The sequence below is a fragment of the Rattus norvegicus genome, chromosome 1, assembly GCF_036323735.1.
Source record: "Rattus norvegicus strain BN/NHsdMcwi chromosome 1, GRCr8, whole genome shotgun sequence".
Lineage (NCBI taxonomy): Eukaryota > Metazoa > Chordata > Mammalia > Rodentia > Muridae > Rattus > Rattus norvegicus.
Window position 1 is genome coordinate 178,642,109 of NC_086019.1, and position 18,548 is coordinate 178,660,656.

The following is an 18,548-nucleotide window of genomic DNA, read 5'->3' on the forward strand; positions in this document are numbered from 1 at the left end:
AATTGGTAGAATTATCAGAATGAAAAATCTGTATAATTTTGGTTTCAATTTAAAAATCTACTAAACAGTCTAGCGACTTTAGTCTTGGATATTACTTTTTAATATTGGCTTCTATAAATGTGGTGGCATCAGGGTTACAAATGAACAGAATGGAAAACAACCAATAGTGTTTAAATTCCCAGCACAACGGGGGAGCTAAGTGGGAAGGAGGATGCTGGAGGTGGAGAGATGGTTATTTTTTCTCTAATAAAACAACTGAAGACATTTAATTAAGTGACCACTCTGCTAAGTAGAGCAAAAATTAATATACATAAATGCATTTGCGTCCAGGCAATGGTGCAGAATTAAGAAGTCAGTTTCAAATGGAGAACCAGAGACAGAGCTATTTAACCAGAATTGCCAGAGCATCTGCCCAAAGTTGTTTCAATGGCCACTCACAGAAGCAAGACCTGCAGGAAGGGGTGGGGAAAAGTCTAACTCATTAGATGGGACTCTAAAAGCATGGCTTTCCCTACTGATGATGGTCTGCTCATACAAGGACCATATATTAATTAGCTTTTTACCTCTGAAACAAAATATCTGAGGCAATCAACCTAAAGAAGGAAGGTTCTTTTGGGTCATTATACCAGAGTGTTCAATCCATCATTACGATCCCCATCTCTGTGGGCTTGTGGTAAGGGACAACATCATGGTGTAACAAAGCTGTTTAGAGATGTGAGAACCATGAAATGACCACCAAGAGCAGCTTCAGCAGTGGAATACAGGCAACTGGAGCCTAGAAGGCAAGTGTGTGCTACAAAGGGCAGAGCTGGAGAAGTGACCCAAGTCCTTGGAGGAGCCCAGAAGACTGTGAGTGGATCCCAGATATTGGACGGTTAGAGTTTGATTTTGCTTTTGACTGTGACTGTGCCCTGGTATTTTTTTTCTCTTGAAGTAAGAAAGTATTTTAGTGGAGCCCACAGTTAAGACACCCAGGAAGCAAAAGCAGAGAGTGAAAGGGCCAGAATCATTTATACTTCCCATGATTAATGCCTTCAAGAATGCATCCAATTGAGTCATCCAAGGAAGAGTCACAGTTCCCAGGAGTCAATTTCCTCCTCAGTTCTCCTTTCTGAATGCTGAACTGACGAGTAGCCCTTTAGTAAATGAATCTGAGGGATTTTCTAGATCAAAACTGTAACTTTATTTAGTTCCCTACTTAGCTCTATGACTTTCTCACACTGACCTTCATATCATACTTATAGAGAGTATATTGTCTTTTTTCCTGCGCTAACACCATGGATCCATCTATTTCAGATCACATTAGATGTGAGCGAAATAGGATGTAATACCTTTGAAGTGACCTGTTATTTCAAAGTCTTTCAGTGACTATCATCATACAAGAAAAATTGAAGCAGAATGTGTGTGTGTGTGTGTGTGTGTGTGTGTGTGTGTGTGTGTATTGTGGTTTGCCCTGAAGTTACTGTATTTTGATGCTAATTTCACTGCCCCAAGGACAGCTGCCTAGTCAAGGACTCAGAACTCAGGTGACTTCACCCAAGCCATCTCCATTGAATTTGTAAAGTACTGGTAAGGGGCAGGTACAGGATAGAAGGAGGCCTGTCATTGGAGAAGAAGGAAGGATGGGTGGGAGAGAAGTTTGAAGGAAGAGGAGGAGACTAGGGGAGAGAGAGAGGGGAGAAGGGTGGCAGGACAAGATGGCAGGTGATGTTAAGATTCTGCTCTGTGTATTTACAGGTTGTTATTAATGTTCTCAAGGGATGGATAGTACCGGGCATTGTATGTTTAAGTGGGCAATTATATTTTACCAATTGGATCTAAGATTATTGTGTTGTGTGCTTTTTTATGTGAGGGTTTGAGTGTAAGAAAGTGTGCGGCTGGGCTGTGTTTCTGCCAAGATATCTAGCAGATATCCTGGGGCACTACAGTGAGGACCTAGCGGGATAAAAGACTTACATTTTTTATTTTTATATTTTTACAACAACATGTGTGTGTGTGTGTGTGTGTGTGTGTGTGTGTGTGTGTGAGAGAGAGAGAGAGAGAGAGAGAGAGAGAGAGAGAGAGAGAGAGAGAGAAGATGAAATGCAAATATATGTATGGAGTATGTTGAGGTATGCATGCATATGTGAGAGGAGTGATGGAGGCCACAGGTTGACTTCAGTGTCTTCTCCTACCTCTTCTCTGTGTTTTTGAGACATATTTTCTTGCTGAAAATTGAACTTACTGATTCAGCTTGACTGTCTAATGAGCAACACAGCTACCCTGTCCACCTGCCTCTACCTACTCGCATTGCCACATGCTTTAGGCCATATCAGCACATGCTATCTTGCCTGGTTTGTGCATGGGTGCCAGGATCCAAAGTCAGATCCATGTGCTTTTCACTTCACTGACTGAACTATGTCCCCAGTCCCAGAAACAGACTCATCTAATATAAAATTCCTAGACACATCCACTTTGAAGAGACTAGCTAACCTTGGGCCTTTGCTACCTGCCTAGAAGAAAAGGAATTCCTATAGGCATGGTCTCTGGACAACTTGCTTGTACAATGAGGATGGGTTAGTCTGGGGCTGGTATTTTATAAGAGTCTAGACCATACTAAATAGCAAAGATTCTGCTCTGTATAGGGGTGAGGTCTTCCATGGAAGAATGGAAGACCCCCTGATTTGAGGGTGACTCTGGGAATTCTTCTAACACATGGTTGTCACATGGGACAGATGAACAGAGCTGGGGTCCATAGTTTTGTGTTCACATGATCAAACCCCATGGATGCTTCCAGGTGTATAGTAGGGATGTGATACAATATTACTTGTTAACTTGATAGACTCTAAAGTCACCAAGGAGATAAACTTCTGTCCTGCCTCAGGGGGATTATCTAGATTGTTTGCCTCTAGTCATGCTTGTGGAGTATCAGGTTAAGTGAGGTGGGAAGATTACCATAGTTAACTGTAGACAGTAGCATCTCATAGACTATGGTCTGGACTGAATAAAAGGGACAAAGCAAACTGAGCATTCATTGCTCTCACCTTCTTCTAAGGGTGCATTGTGAGCAATGGTCGCAAATTCTTGTTGTCATGACTTTTCTTCCCTGATGAACTGCACCTTGGAACTGTGAAGCAAATGAACTCTTTCTCCCTTGAGTTGCTTTTGTCAGGGTTATTTTCTCCTAGGAACGTGAAAGTAGCCAGGATACCAGGCACTGAGAACATGTCCAGACAACCCCAGAAAAAAATCTCTGTCCTCAGGAGGCATTATGATCCAAAGAAACTATCATGGGCAGAGTTGTAAAACAGTGTCAGAAAACCAAGTTAGCAGCCTGGGAACTTGGGCTGGATATATCCTCCCTCCATTCTGACTCCTTTGAACAAACCTGTCCCATCTGAAGTGAGCTTTATACCTGTACAAAGACATTATTACCACTTTATTTTCCAAGGAACTTCTTGCAGCTGGATTCTGGCTGTTTCCTCAGCTCCTTTCTTTGTGGATTCTTTTCTGTACCTTTGACTATGTTCAGGTCAGAGGAGGAGCCCAGAAACCATCTAACAGATGCTTTTCCTCTCTCTTTTTAAATCTTGATTGACATTGCTTTTTGTCCTGCCATCTGCTCACTTCTGCTTCCACTCTGCTCTTGCCTCTGGGGTCTGACCCATCACAACTGTTTCAGTGTCTGTCTTGCTTCTAGAGGAAGGGTAAGGCCCATCAGGGAGCACAGTCCAGAGATTAATTCCCTGCTCCCTCCTTTCCAAAGACCTGGGAGTTGGCTGAGGATCACAGTTCTGCTCAGAATCTTCCCTTACGTAGCTTTCCTGTGAAAATAGCTCCTGCCTTTCCTTTGTATTCTAGGCTAGGAGTGATGGATAGCTCAGCTGTTCCAAGGCCTTTACTTAACCTATTTAAGGACCAAAAGGACCTTACTGCCTTGGAGACATATTGTTGTACCTCCCACTGCCTGTACTCAAGCTGCTAACTCTTTGCTTTCAGGTCCATGATTCTCACAAGGTAGTTCCTTTTGGTAATTCCTCTTTAGTCTTGCAAACTATGGCTCTGGATAAGGGACATTTATTGACTCAACACACATATTGGGTCTTATGAGAAACTTTGCATCTCTTGGTGTCCATGGAGATGAAATTCCATGGGTAATATTGTTGGCTTAATGGGATTTAGAATCATTATGAGACACACCTCTGGATATGCCTATGAGAGCTTTTCCAGAAAGTTTTAACTCAATGTGGGTGGTATCATCCCATGTGCTGGGGTCCTGGAATGAATAACAAGGAGAAAGTAAACTAAGCATCAACGTTCATCTAGCTCTGCTTCCTGAAGGTTGATACAATGTGATCAGACCTCTCATGGCTCTGCCACCATTACTTCCCCACCATGATGGACTGTATCCTTAGGGCAGGAGTGGCCCATGTGTCATTATTTCTAGAAATATAGAAGCTCAGTGCCCAGGATTACAAAAGTCATCTGCATCATCATGTAGACAAGACATCATTGCCTTTTACAGAAGTAGCATCAGAGCTGTGGAGGCCACTGAGAAAATAGTAAGTCTTGGACAAAAGGAACCAAGAATGCTCATGTAGAAACCAGTGGCCAAGGGCTTTATCTGTGGCTACTCTCATTTCTGCAAACTCAGTGATAGAAAGCAGAAGAAATCACAGCCAAAGAAGGCTGAGGTAGTCTTGGTTGGCAAAACTTTAATTTTGATGGGATATTTGAAGGCAGGGAGATGCCTTCCAGTTGGGCATCAGCTATACCTAGACATCTTTATGGCTTTGCAAAAGTCAAAAGCAAACATTCTTGAGAATTTTTCAGAGGAGGCTGGACTGTGCGGTCAGGTCGGGAGTTTTTTGTAGCCTGCCATTCTCTAGAACAAGGTTTAGGTGGGGTCTTCTTGTGACCAGACTGTCATGCTGGCCCTGGTAGGAAGGGAGGACTAATGTAGACCTCAATTTCTCATCACCAGAAGGTTTCCACTGCTTCCTGTGCCTTTCTTTGAAAGCAATAACGCCTTTCTTGAATATTTGTGTAAGAGTCTTGCCCTCATGGAAGGAGCCTGGTAGCCTTCTTTCTCACTGCCATATTCCATAGATAAGGTTTGCTTCTTGATGGGGCCTGATGGTACTGTAAGAACTTAAATAGGTCATCATTAAATACATGTATAAATTCTTGTAAATGGAGGTGGCATAAAAAGTTTTGATGACCTGGGGACTTTATCAGTAAGAAGAATATTATTATTATTGTTATTGTTATTATTATTATTATTATTATTATTATTATTATTTTGTGTGTGGTTCAAATACGCTCTTGAAAGTGCTCACATGCATGCAGTGGACAAAGTACTGAGCATAGTATTATATCACTCTCCATTGTATTCCCTTGAGACAGGGTCTCTTCCTGAATCTAGAGCTAGACTGGTAGAGAAATCCCCCTGAGCTTTTCATGGCAGTGCTGGGGCTATAAGTATACATAGGCGTACTCAGGTTATTTTTGGTCTGGAGGTGGCTGTCTTACCAATTGAGCCATCCCGCAGTCCTAAGATGGGAAAATTTTTAAGGCAGATATGGAGAGACTGAGGAAATGTCTCCATATGGCTAGCTCACTCTCTCCCTCTTCTCCTCTCTCTCCATTTCTCCTTCCTCTTCTCTGTCTCTGTCCCTCCTTCCTTCTCCCCTACCCTCCTGTCTCCATGTAGACCACCTATGGCTGGTCTAGAACTCAACCTCCACCAAGTAAACCAGCTGGCCTTAAACTCAGACATATGCTTGCCTCTGCCTCTTGAGTGCTGGGATTAAAGGCCTAGAAACTACATAAAGTATTATAGAAAGCCACACACACAGTGGTTGAAAGACTAAGTGTTGGGGTCAGGAAACACTTCAGATCTCTTACTTCCTTTGATGGCTTTGGAACTTTATTTTAACCAGTATAAGCATTGGTTTTCTATTTTGAACAGTAGAGATTGTAACACCAGCTTATCAATGTTTCTAGGAAAAGCAGAGTTGCCGCTATGAAGTGAGTTTAGTTTAGCATGGTAGTGGCAAAATCAATTACCAAAGGGCAGGGAGAATGTTGAACATCCAAGATACAAATGTAATGGTAAGTCCATTCTTCACTAAGTTAAATGGGAACATGGAGGACAGGTGCAGTTGCCTGCTACATAACTTTGGATCCAGGAGTGGGGAGAGTAGATAAAGCTTAGGAAACGTGAAGGGAGCTGGGGACATCAAGGGGCTGTGAGGTTGTAGCCATAGACTAGGAAATTTGAGTGGTTTGGAGATTCTAGAGCAGCCATTTATCAGTGTCTGTGAGGATCTGGAAGAATGGTCAGTCTTGTCTTGGCCTTACAGACATGTGATGTGGAGGGAAACCAAAACTAGGCTCCAAAGGTACAAGGAACAGTTTTTTTGTATCCCCTTTCAACAATGAAGATGGTTCTTTTTGAGGAACTTTTCTAGTGGATACATGGTATCTTAGGACTTGATCATAATTATGCCCAGTAGAGCCAAGTGCTTAGAATGGGTTGACCTGGAGAATGGCATGGAAGAAGGTCATGGCAGAGGAGTTGTAGACAAATATATTATCTCCCTCCAAGTGTGCAAGGGTTTCCAGCATCCTTTGATATCAGCCAGTGGTCTGTCTGCAATAATTGATGTGCACAGCCCCCTAATCAGGAACCAGAGTCTGATGCCAATTGTTTCTTTTACTTTTTAATGGATTCGAACTCTATACCCAAGCCTAGAAAATCAAAGCACTTCTGGAAGATATTTATTAGCGGCCAAATTATAAAAACACACAGCAAACCTTTAGTTTGCATTATAAGTGTTAATATATGCAGAGCCCCGTGAATAGCTCGTCTTTCTGCCTCTCTTGTATCTTAAATTTTTCATTACAAATTTCCAGGGCTTCAAAGTAGACTCTCACAGCCAGTGCCTTTTTTCTCCCTTGCATGACAAAGAGCTGTCAAAAACGGTTCCTGGGCCTGTGAGTTTCTTCTCCTTTTTTCTCTCATCTAAATGTCAAACAACTTAGCTTAAATAAAGCCCAGCATTCTTCGTCTGGTGCTTCTCAAAAGAAAAACACCACCACAGAAGGCATCTACAAAGGCCCTAATTAATGTTTCTCATTGATTTGGTTTTAGTGTGATGTATTTTATGAAAAAAATATGAATCCAGAGGCACTCTCATTAAAATCATTAGCGGGTCCACACTGGCTGCAAACAGGCTGGTGTAGGGCTTCAGAAGCCAAACTCACATAAACATGCAGACACTGCACTTCCACATGTACTTGTGCATGCACGTCACATGCTTTGTAGATCATGCTCACCACACCTGTGCACACATATAGGATCATATGTAGGGTAGGCACAGAATACCTCCCACATACATGAATCACTGATGTACACATGCATGTACACATGCATAAGTGTGAGGATGGTTGTTTGCGATTGTACAAGCAAGCATATCAACATATGTGGATCCTGTGGTTGTACAGGATGGCTTGAGTGTCCAATCAGTATGATAGTGCATACTTCCGATTATGGCTATGAATATCCATCTATTAGAGAGAGGGGGAGAAAGTACTGTCTCAAGTTCCTTAGCTTTATTAATGGGGCAAGGGGATCTAGAAATACAGTGATCACTGGTTTTCCATATCAACACATTGTTTTTTTTATTAAATTTTTTCAACTTTTTTTTCCCAATGAGGTCTTAATGCTATGAGCCAAAGCTGTTAGGACATGTGAGGGACACTTTTAGATGGTTAGATTGTTTCATGGAGCACTTTATTCTGATTGGTCTTTTGGTTCATCCTCATGAGGATGAAAATGGAGAAGAGAAGAATGAGAAATCTTGACAGAACAGTGGGAGGAGTGGCATGATCTGGGATTTCTGAAGGTGACATTTATGTCCTAAAGCCCCCTGTTGACTGTATATCATATCCTGTTCCCATTTGTCAGCTCTTACCTAATCTACCTGCTTCTGTTTCATAACCCACTTTATGTACCTCCCTTGTTTTCCAGGAGGGAGTCTTGATTTTACTGACTTGCAGAGGAACACGGAGGATGCTCTAACCTTAGCTTACATCTGTCTGTTCTCCTTGTGATCTGCTTACAGCTACTCTTGCCACTGGGTAGTCAGCAGGAGACTGTAGCCCTCAGTAATTCTACTTGGCAGGGTAAATATGTCAGGAAGTGAAAGCATGAGCCCTAGGGAATGGATCTCTTCCCCCCAAGTAGGGGTCTCTTTTCAACTGGGGAGTAGGGGTACAGGCAGTGCTGATACAGGGGAGTAAATTTACTCTCAAGTTCAGAGACATTGTGTTCCTTGATGCTCAGGGATTTCTTTCAGAGCTTTGCAGGGAATCAGTGTTGAGTTTATGTATTCTCACAGCCCATGTGACAAGATATCGTCTACCCCACAGAGTTCTGTGGAACTTAGACTAGATAGTGGAGAGTTATGTTCAAAGTCTTCTGAAATAATGAGATTCTGCTTTTCACCTCCTGGAGTGTTTTCTTAGTACCTCAGGAAATAAGGCTTTCTTTAGAGGACCTTCTGTTTCCCTCCACCATGGGTTCTAGAGAGGTTCTGGTGCCCCCCATAGGATACTTACTTATCTCTTCCAGAGTAGTTGCTTACCCAAGTGTAGAAACTTTACTTTTTGAGACCATACCACTGGTGCAGAAGACCTCTGTGTTCAAGTTCAGAGGTCATTGCAAATGCCCTTCTGACCCTGGTTAGACATTAGCTACTCCTCTTCTTCACTCCCATAACATATGGAAATCTGGGGACCCATGGTGTTTTAAATTTAGAAGGAAGAAACCAGTCCATACTGCCTTGGTATTATCAAATTTGGGGACTTTGGCTACTCATGGGCCATTAAAATATAATTGATGTAGTTTTTTCCATTTGGGACATGACCATAACACCATTCTTAAGAACCACAGAAGAGAACGGGGGAGAGAGTTTTCAAACTCACAGCACTTGCAGACATAATGCTCAATGGTGACATATGGAGAAAATACGTAGCAGTTGCTTTAAGCATTCAAGAGAGGGTAGGCGGGAGGGGGAAGGGGGGGTTATGCGCCAAAGCTCTTCGAGTAATTAAAGTGCAGTCTTCATGTCTTGCCATTTGTCAGAACAAAGTAAATATTGGAATCTTAGTGCTTGCATCCTCTCGGCTAAATATCCTTCTGTGGCTATTGCTCAAATATTGAAAATCCTCATAGAAGTTCTAGTGTGAAAGTGTCACTGGAGTAATTTATGTGGAGACATAACCTGCTGCCTCCCTGAACTCATGCATCTACCATCGCAGCTCATATCAATTTTGCTTTGGTCCCCATTAGCAATGTTGTCAAAAAATTCACAGAAAAATAATGACCTTGCAAGCCAAGAAATTTAGATCCGGATATGAGCCATAAATCTGTATTAATTTAATAGTTAAAGTGCGTTAATGCTTTGTAATATTTTTTCTTTATAGAGAACACAATAGTGAGGTCATCTGTAATAAAGATGTTAGTTCTGAAACACCTGCTGGTTTGTTTTGCCTCTTGGGGCAAGAGGACATTAATGGATGAAATATGGCCTGGAGCTCCTTAAAATGCTGTTTTCTGGCAACCTCTATACAGGGCAATAAAACACTCACTCTGAGTGATAAAGGGTCTGGAGAAGGGATATATGCTCTCCATCATGCCTGATCTGACGTGAGCTTTGTTAACCTATCACTCATCCACTGACATCTACTGAGCAGCATAGGGAGGCCAGGGGCAGCCCTAGGGTTCAGTGAGTAGAGGGGTCTGCCTTTCTGGACTACTTTCTTGGCCTTGACTCCAGAGAAGGTGCCCGTTCTGGATTGGGTATCTACTTTTTCTCCTGCCATCGTGGTTCAAGAAAATGGCTTACTGCCTATCACTGAATCTCTGGGCAAGTTTCAACACATGCACAAAACAAAACAGTCAGACCTATCATTTCTGTAAGTAATTACTTTTCCATATTGGGGAAAACATATTTTGCTTCAATTTTATTTATTCTTCCCATAATAAAAGCCCTAAGACATATATGTGTGTGTGTGTGTATTCTTTCATATTCCTTTTTAATATTTATTTTTTCTTCATACTGGAATAAATCTCTTTTGCAGAAATACCCAATAACCTACATAGATTGTGCCAACCCCAGGTGGGAATTCTCTACGAATTCCATAGGACTCATAAAATTTGAGGTCTACAGTCAACTTTGGAATCCAAGAGTCTTGTAATCTCTTGACTAAATATCCTTCCATGGCTATTGCTTGACTATTGAAAATACCTGCATAAGTTGTAGTAAAAACTCATTGGTGCTAGCAATCTGTTCAAGCAACAGCTCCAGGTCCAATGACTCATGTGTCTGACCTAAGTTTCAGGTTGGTGGAGCTGAAGGAAAGGCAATGCTATTCAGAGGGCAAGTGTCAATGGACTCTCAGAGAACTTGTTCTATACACCAGCTCTGTAGGATCCATGAGGTATCAGGACAGAGATACAACCCTATAGGAGGAAGTATATAAAAAACTTAAAGGGAAAGATAAGTCATCCTCTTGTTAGTAGGAGGCAGGCATAGAATGATCTTTCCCTAAATAAAGCCCCAAATGCAGAGAGCAAAGAGTAGTGATGCTTTGTGTATTGGTATCCTAGTGGGATGAAGGGGTGTGTATGGCAACAACCTAGTGTGTCCCAGAGGCAGACTGGTGATGAGTACACTATTGACCAAGAGCTTTAGCACTACCTCCCATAACACCCTATGCTTGAGAGCAGAGATTGAGTTCACTCAGGGACTGTAGGGGAAAGCAGATATGTATGTCTTTGAAACACCATAGCTGCCTAGACATGACATAGGCCATGTGTGTGGTCATAGCCCCTCTTAGTGGAAGAAAGACAGGACTTTTGTTATGACACCAACTTCTTGACCAGCAGAGCTCCTTGGCTTAGCTCTCTTGGCCTTGAGGTTTAGTCCTGCAATCAGATTAGTTAATGAACACTCCTAAAAGAGTCTGAACATAGAGATGTCTGGAACAGAGGCTATATATCCAGGTTTAAATCATTTTAGCTGCTTCATGTTGTTCAATGACTTGCCAGGCCATCAAAAATATAATCTTGAGAATGATACTTTGAACATATTTCTATTGTTCCAATTTTTTCCAATGAAGAATTTAAGGATGAAGATGAATGAAGTTATCTGAGATTACAGTCTAAGTCACTGGCAGAGTTAGGAATCTGTTCTAGGTTGGCCTGGTCACCAAACTATGATCAGATATCCTAGTTTTGGCAAAACAACACTGTCATCTTCTGTTCAATAGTTAAATCAGGAAAAAAAGATATCTTCCTTAGAGCCCTGGATTTATGTGGTCTCTTTAATCTATAACCAAGCTTAGATGATGGAGGTAAAGAGCTATTCCCATAATGCCTTTAGCCAGACAAGAGCTGATCAAATGCATTTGCTGGATAAAATAGTATTGGGGACAAATACAGTCAATATTGAGAGTATCCAGAATCCATAAGTTATAACATCAGATGGATTTCTGTCTTCTGCCTCTCATCTCCCAATACTAGGTTCCTTTGCATGCCAAATTTGAGAAAGAGTGAAAGCTCATGGAAGACCTCAAGCAGAGGTGCTGGTTCTCTGTAGCCTCTTAATTGTAGTCTCTAATAGCAGCTGATTACATTTTCATTTCTAAGTCACAGCTCAGTTTCTAGGCTGAGGAAGGTCTTTTACTGTAATATAACCTATCCTCAGCATTTTTGTCAAAAGCCAAGGAGTCATGGCCAATTTCCGGTGTTTACGTTACCTCAACCATCATTGAAGCTACCAAATGAAGACTGATATTTGGAGTTCTGCTGACCTGGGGGGATAGAACTACGAAAACAACACTTAAGGATCACCACTGTGTACCAAGTACTGAGCTGTTAGCTTGGCTTGCATCTTAAGCCACTTATGTGGGTATACTGAGCCTAATTCATGATCAGGAATATGAGATTCAGATAGGTTTGTCACATGTCCATGATCACTCATAGTAAGCCAAAATCAGAGTTGTTTTGAACTTGGGCTTCACCCTGAAATATGAAGGTTTTAGTCTACAGTACTGGGAAATTTGTAATAAGTGAAAAAGATGACTGGCTGAAGGCAGTGGAAACTCTCTACTGTTTGAGCATACTCTTGAAGTTAATCTGATTTTAGCCTTTCATTATTCTTCTCCTGAGCTGTCTTACAGTGTAAGTTGTGCATAAGTGAGGGCCATGCAAAACAATTCTTGTCTATAGAAATGCAAATTAATTCTGTCCAGTCCAGGCTTAATTGACCCTCCCCTTCTACTCCCTCAGCTAAAACAAAACCAAAATAACAGTTTTGCATCCATCTATAAACTCGTGTTAGAATCTTTGATTTCCCCTTTGAGCAGGTTAGAGCATCTTTTCTAATTCTTTTGCTAACAGATGTTCATTATATGCTTTGCATTCATTTAAATATGAGTCAAGACTTTGCTTTGCATCTTTTTCTTTTTTCTTTTAAGGAGGTTGCCTTTCAACATCCATGTAGAAAAAAAAATCAGGCTGGCCACCAGCATGGCCAGTCTCTGTGTCGTCACCAGTAGAAATGAAGACTTATACAACTGGGATATTGGGATGAGAAGGCCTTTGCCTCCATCATCCAAGCCTGGTTATTGATTAAAGGGACCACATACCCCTACTATTTATAAACCTAGGGCTCCAAAGAGGATGTTTGTTTTTCCTGCTTTTAATTATTGAACATGAGATGCCAGTGTTGTTTTGCCAACAGCAGCACAATAGGTCCCTAATGAAACTCACTGAGCTACTAATAATTAAACCAGCGAGCGGAAGTAACCAGAGCTGTGAGATATCAATTAACATTATTCAATAGTCACTCTTATTGTTTTGATTGTTTTAAGGAAAGCTGATTTTGATGTTATTTCTTCAAATGCACCACACAGAATGTCCACCTCTAAGGAAACTATTGTAAGGTTTGAACTCCAAAGTGGCCTAATCCCTGGTTTATATCATTGTCTTGCTAATAACTTCTAGATGACTCTGGCTACCTGAGTGTATTTTCCTGAGACTGACTCCTTAAATATGTAAAGAGAAAGATTTAGGAGGATTATTCTGAGGCCAAAATAGAATTGAGAGAGTACGAATACATTCAAGAACTAAACTTGAACTTGGCATCAGGTTCAACACATCTTCATTTTATTATGTCTCATCTCCCTCTTTGTCTTCACCTCCCACCACCTTATAGTCACAAACCCATCATCTCCTTAAACATGCCTAAATATCTCAGTGTGTCCATATCTTTTCCTTTGCATCACAACCTGGACTTTGAATCACAGCCCTTCCAAAATGTCAGATCTAGACATCATGGTACCAGATTGTAACAGGGGCTTGGGTAAGTGGCAATCAAGTCAGAAGGAAGGTCAAGCCTATGGGATTTGTTTCTGGGAGCTAAAGAAATTTAGTTTCCCTTCTTGACTGATTCCCATAAGCTCACGCCAGAGTGTTTAGGATCTCTGAAGTAACAGGATTTGTGATTTGGATATGCTTCTCACTACTAGCCACAAGCCACAGTTGACCTTTCTAGGTTTCCATGTCCCCATTGCAGGAAATTGGCATAGTCACAGCTGAGGGTTCTTGCAGCCCCTATCAAGTTGAAGTAAAAACAGCAGAAGGGCCTTGATCCCTAAAAGTGATCCTGATAGCTCAGGGTTTTCAAGTACTTAATTACTAAGAATTTTTGATTCATTCTTCTCATTTAGTATTGATCTAGGATACTCTTCTCTTACTTTCCCATGTTTCTAGTTCTGACCACTCCCAGTCTTGGGTCTATAATAAAGCCTCATTTCTCAGATCCAATTTCTTTCTAATTTTAAACCCCTTTCCTGCTTCATTAAAACATCATGAAGTCAACAGACTGAGATGCCAAATACTGCTAGGGTACCAGCTTTCAGCTTCCAATTCAAACAGCCACAATACACACATACTGTATGAGTCTAAAAAACCGGTGCTTTTATGGGTCACCATAAGCAAGAATTGGGGCTTTAAGTGGGTGTTGTTAAAATATTTGTGTATTATTAGCTTAATAATGAGTCAACAATTAAAAATCAATATGAGGATATATCAAGTAGAGCAAAAGTATCTCAATTTTAGGATCATAGATTTGGGCCTGTAGTGAGATACATGATCTCTCTCTCCTCTCTCTCTCTCTCTCTCTCTCTCTCTCTCTCTCTCTCTCTCTCTCTCTCTCTCTCTCTCCCTTTCTCTCTCTCTGTGGTAGTTCTAGTTTAGCACATCATAACAGTGAGAAAGTGATACTTAAATGTTGACGCCACATGTTGTAGCAAACCACTTTTATCAACAACACGCCATACCTACACCCTTTCTGTTGTATGTAGAAGGGAAGGAATGTGGAATTTTGATTGTCCTTGTGAGAAATTGTTGTGTGACACTATTCCTGGATAGATAGGAATGAACATCTACTCACCCCAGATAGGAAACTGCTACAAATTACTGATACTACCGAAGTCCAACTTGGTGAAACAATGAATTTATGGAGACTACTTACATGAATATGCGTAAGAGGAGGGGTTACTTACAGGATCAGAAATAACCCAAAATATATGCATTAACAAAAGTCCCCCCTCCCCAAGCAAGGGTGACAGTTTAAGAATGCTAGACACCTGGAGCATATTGTACAACCTTCAAATTAGATAGTGCTTCAAATAATTGAATGGTGTCCTTTTCAGGAAGGTCAGTTGGTTCAAGCATTTTCCAGGCAGCTTAGTTGCTCTATTTCTTCCACGTAGTTTGGCTTGTGTCTTATCTTCTTTTCTATTGCTGTGAAGAGACGCCGTGGCTAAGGCAACTTATAAAAGAAAGCACTTAATTGGTGATTGCTTACAATTTCAAGGGGAAGTCCATGACCATCATAATGGGGAGCGTAACACCAGGCAGGCAGGCAGGCAGGCAGGCAGGCAGGCAGGCAGGCAGGCAGGCAGGCATCTCTGTGGAGCAGTAGTTGAGAGCTTACATTGTGTCAGCAAGTTGGAGGCAGAGATAGATAGATAGCTAGACACATAGGTAGATAGATAAATAGATGATAGATAGGTATATACAGATAGAGACAGAAAAAGAGAGAGTCAGAGAAAGAGAGGAACATACACATGCACACACACACAGACGGGGGTTAGGGGAGAGAGAAAGGGGGGGCAGGAGAACTGGTAGTTTTTAAATCTCAAATCTCACACCTAGTGACACATCTCCAACCAGGTGTTAGCTTCCAATCCTTCCTAAACAGTTCCAGTAACTGTGAATGAAGCATTCATATATGAACCCATGAAAGTTATTCTCCTTCAAACACAAGAGTTGGTTTGGGATTCATCTTAGTAGTTCATCTTGTCTGAAAATGTACCTCAGCAGTTTCTACTACTTCTTATATACTTGCTTATGTAGGGACCTGTGAATCTGGTCATTTTCAGGGACTTCCTGAAGATTTTGATTTGTTTGCTTGCTAAGCTTAAAGAGCTACCTTGTAGAATGGAATGTTTCACCTCCACTTAGGATATTCAATGTCATAAGAACTTTTATCCAAGATGAAACTTATATCTCAGAGGAAGTTGTTGCACAACAAAAGTTCTCAGGGTATTGTGGTGGGAGAGGAAAGAATTATGATGTTGATATTTTCTGTTTAAGCAGGGAATGGACTGGCTTGAGGAACTTGTTTTGGCCAGACTTTCTTGGTAAAAACATTCAGGTCTTTAGCATACGATGCTAGTGGAGTGGTGCACAGGGAGGCTATGCTGAGGAAAGGAGCCAGTGGTGTGGAGGAAGAGACCATGAGAAAGATAACCCTGGTCAGTAGTAACACCAGATCAACACATCTAAGCTGGTGTGATGGTTGAGTTTATTGTCAGATTGACCAGTGTCTTGGAGGTGTTTCTAGAGAAACATCTTAAGTGAAAAGTGGGGGCACCATCTCATGGGCTGGGGTCCTCAACTGAATAAAAGAGACAAAGCTGAACACCCACATTCACATCTCTGCTCTCTCACTAAGGACACAATGTGACCAGGTCCTTTACCTTCCTGCCCTCCCGCCATAATAGACCTTAAACTGTGAACCATATAAACCTATCCTTAAAATAATCCTTTAAAACAAGATAATTTTTTTCTTTATTTACTTATTTTCATGTGTATGTGTGTGCCTGCATAAGTTTATTAATGTACAATGCCTACAGTGGCCAGAAGGAAGGGGCGTTAATGCACGTGCTGTGGACAAGCCAGTAAATGTTCTTAACCACTGAGCCATTTCTGTAGACTAGACTCCTTTCTTCAGTTGCCTTTGTCAGGTACAGGGTTGAAACAACTATAAAAATTGACTTCCTTGGGGTTGGGGATTTAGTTCAGTGGTAGAGCGCTTGCCTAGCAAGCACAAGGCCCTGGGTTCGGCCCCTAGCTCCGAAAAAAAGAAAATTGACTTCCACTATTGGCTTCTCCAAAAATGTTTGCTTGCAGGTCATTATCTGATAAAAATCAAAGGACCTGAGGCCCACAGCCAAGCAGCTCTGGACAAATACTCAGGATCTCAGTCTTGGTTTAAGCATGTTCCACTCAGGTTCCACGAAAGCCGTGGTATGAGGTTTATTGTCAGCACTGGGAGAAGGGTGTGGGCATGGGTTTTCAAGCCACCACAAGGTTGGTTGCCCACTGGACATTTTTCTGCATACAGCTCTGAGCTTTCTCAGAAAATCAGCTAACAGCTTTTCCTTGGGCTGCTAATGTAATAGTGCTTATTTTAGGGATCTTTGTAAGGCTGAAGAAAGCATCAGGGTTTCGTTGTAAATCCATTATGTCTTCTTCAGTTAGAAATTATCCCTGACAAGCAGTCCCACAGCAAAGAAAAGTCGGCATTTCTTTCTTTCTTTTTTTTTTTCTCCCTAGAATAAAAAGGAGGATTGGCTTCTTCTATTATTTTTTTATTATGACTGTCCTCCTTTTGGTTGTGACATTCGATGTATTATTTAGCGTAAGTGCTTGATTAAGGACAAACCAGTGGGGGCGGAGTAGGAAGAGGAAGGGAGAAATCAGAGATGCTCTCTCTGGTCCTCCCACTCCGAACTTAGCAGCTGGGATAAAATCCACTGCAGGACTCTTTGGGGATCCAACTTGTTACCCTGGGCACAGGAGAGCATATTCTGGCTAAGGGACCTTCTGGCCGTTTCTGGGTCAGCAGAACCTTGGTTGCCTTTCTTTCACATACTGGAACCCTTGTGCCTTTATTAAATATTAATTTGCTGTCAATAATTAAATGCTGATTATTTGATCTCTAATGGGGTCAGGATTCCCACAGTCCCATATTAGTGTAATAATGCAAAAGTAAAAATTGCCTTTCAGATGGAAAAAAGTGTACTTATTATTCTTTCTTTGTTCAGAGTAAAATGGTTTGTCTTAAATTAAAAATTAAAAGCAGGATTTTCTTTAATCTTCGAATTAAATTAGTGCTAATTAGTTCTATTTTCTGTACAACATTCACATGCTAAAATCTCGGCCATTCCTTCAGCGTTTTAATGGTGCCCTTTGGCTGTAATCAAGATTGTCTTACATTAAAAATGATACAGTTAACTCAATTATATTAAGATTCATTGTTCTCAAATCACAGGGTTATGACTAGAAGCTGTTGGAGCTGTTGGAAGGGCTGAGATTGCCAGGGTGCAGAAGAGAGTCAGTCACCATTTCCACTTCAAAATCCTGGTTGTTAGAGGAAGCTCACAAAGCTCCGCGTGCTCCGGGTTTCTGGGGGTAAGTGGTGGGCACCCGGGATTGGGTGCAGATTCCCAACAACACGGTAACAAGCATCACTCTCCGTGAAAGAGGAGGGAAAAGCCTCTAAGGGATTCTGCCTTCTGTGTTGGCACTGTATTTAAGGGCAGCCTGTATCTCCTTCCGCCTTACTCTTCAAGGATGCAGGGCCTGGGTTCCAGTAGTAGTAGCAGTGATAACAGCATCTGGGGTGTGTGTGTGTGTGTGTGTGTGTGTGTGTGTGTGTGTGTGTGTGTCACCGTCACATTCTGCTGGACACTGTTTAAGCAATAGCCCTGAAGAGTTGATGTGTTAGTCTTATTCCACAGTTGGCCAAGGCTCAGAGGGTAAAATGCTTATTCAAATAGCACTTGACTGGTTAAGGGGCAGAGTCAGCGTTCTTACTCAGATATGATCGATTCCATGCCCTTACCTTCATCTATTAGTGTGTATCCCTACAGTTCGAGAAGTGGTTTTGTTTCTATTACCACAAAGATGCTTGCAGTGTCTATGTGTGCTTTTTAAGAATGTTTTTTTCTTTTTAAAAAAATATTATTACTGTTTTCTTATTATTTTGTGTGTCTGGGTGTTTTACCTACACATATGCCTGCATAACATCTGTGTACCTGGTGCCTATGGAATCTAGAATAGGGTCATGGATCCCCTGGAACTGGAGTTAAAGATCATTGTGAGCCTAAGGCTGGCTGCTGGGAAGTGAACCTGGCTTCTC

General features: G+C 41.5%; 1 long non-coding RNA gene across 1 annotated transcript in view; it reads left to right on the top strand.

The window, feature by feature from the left end:
- Positions 1 to 18,548, top strand: part of LOC134485166 (uncharacterized) — a 43,709-nt gene that overhangs the window by 24,615 nt on the left and 546 nt on the right. Inside the window, exon 2 of the long non-coding RNA XR_010063137.1 lies at positions 17,679 to 17,818. This is a non-coding gene — a long non-coding RNA (uncharacterized LOC134485166). The remainder of the gene's footprint in view (positions 1 to 17,678; positions 17,819 to 18,548) is intronic.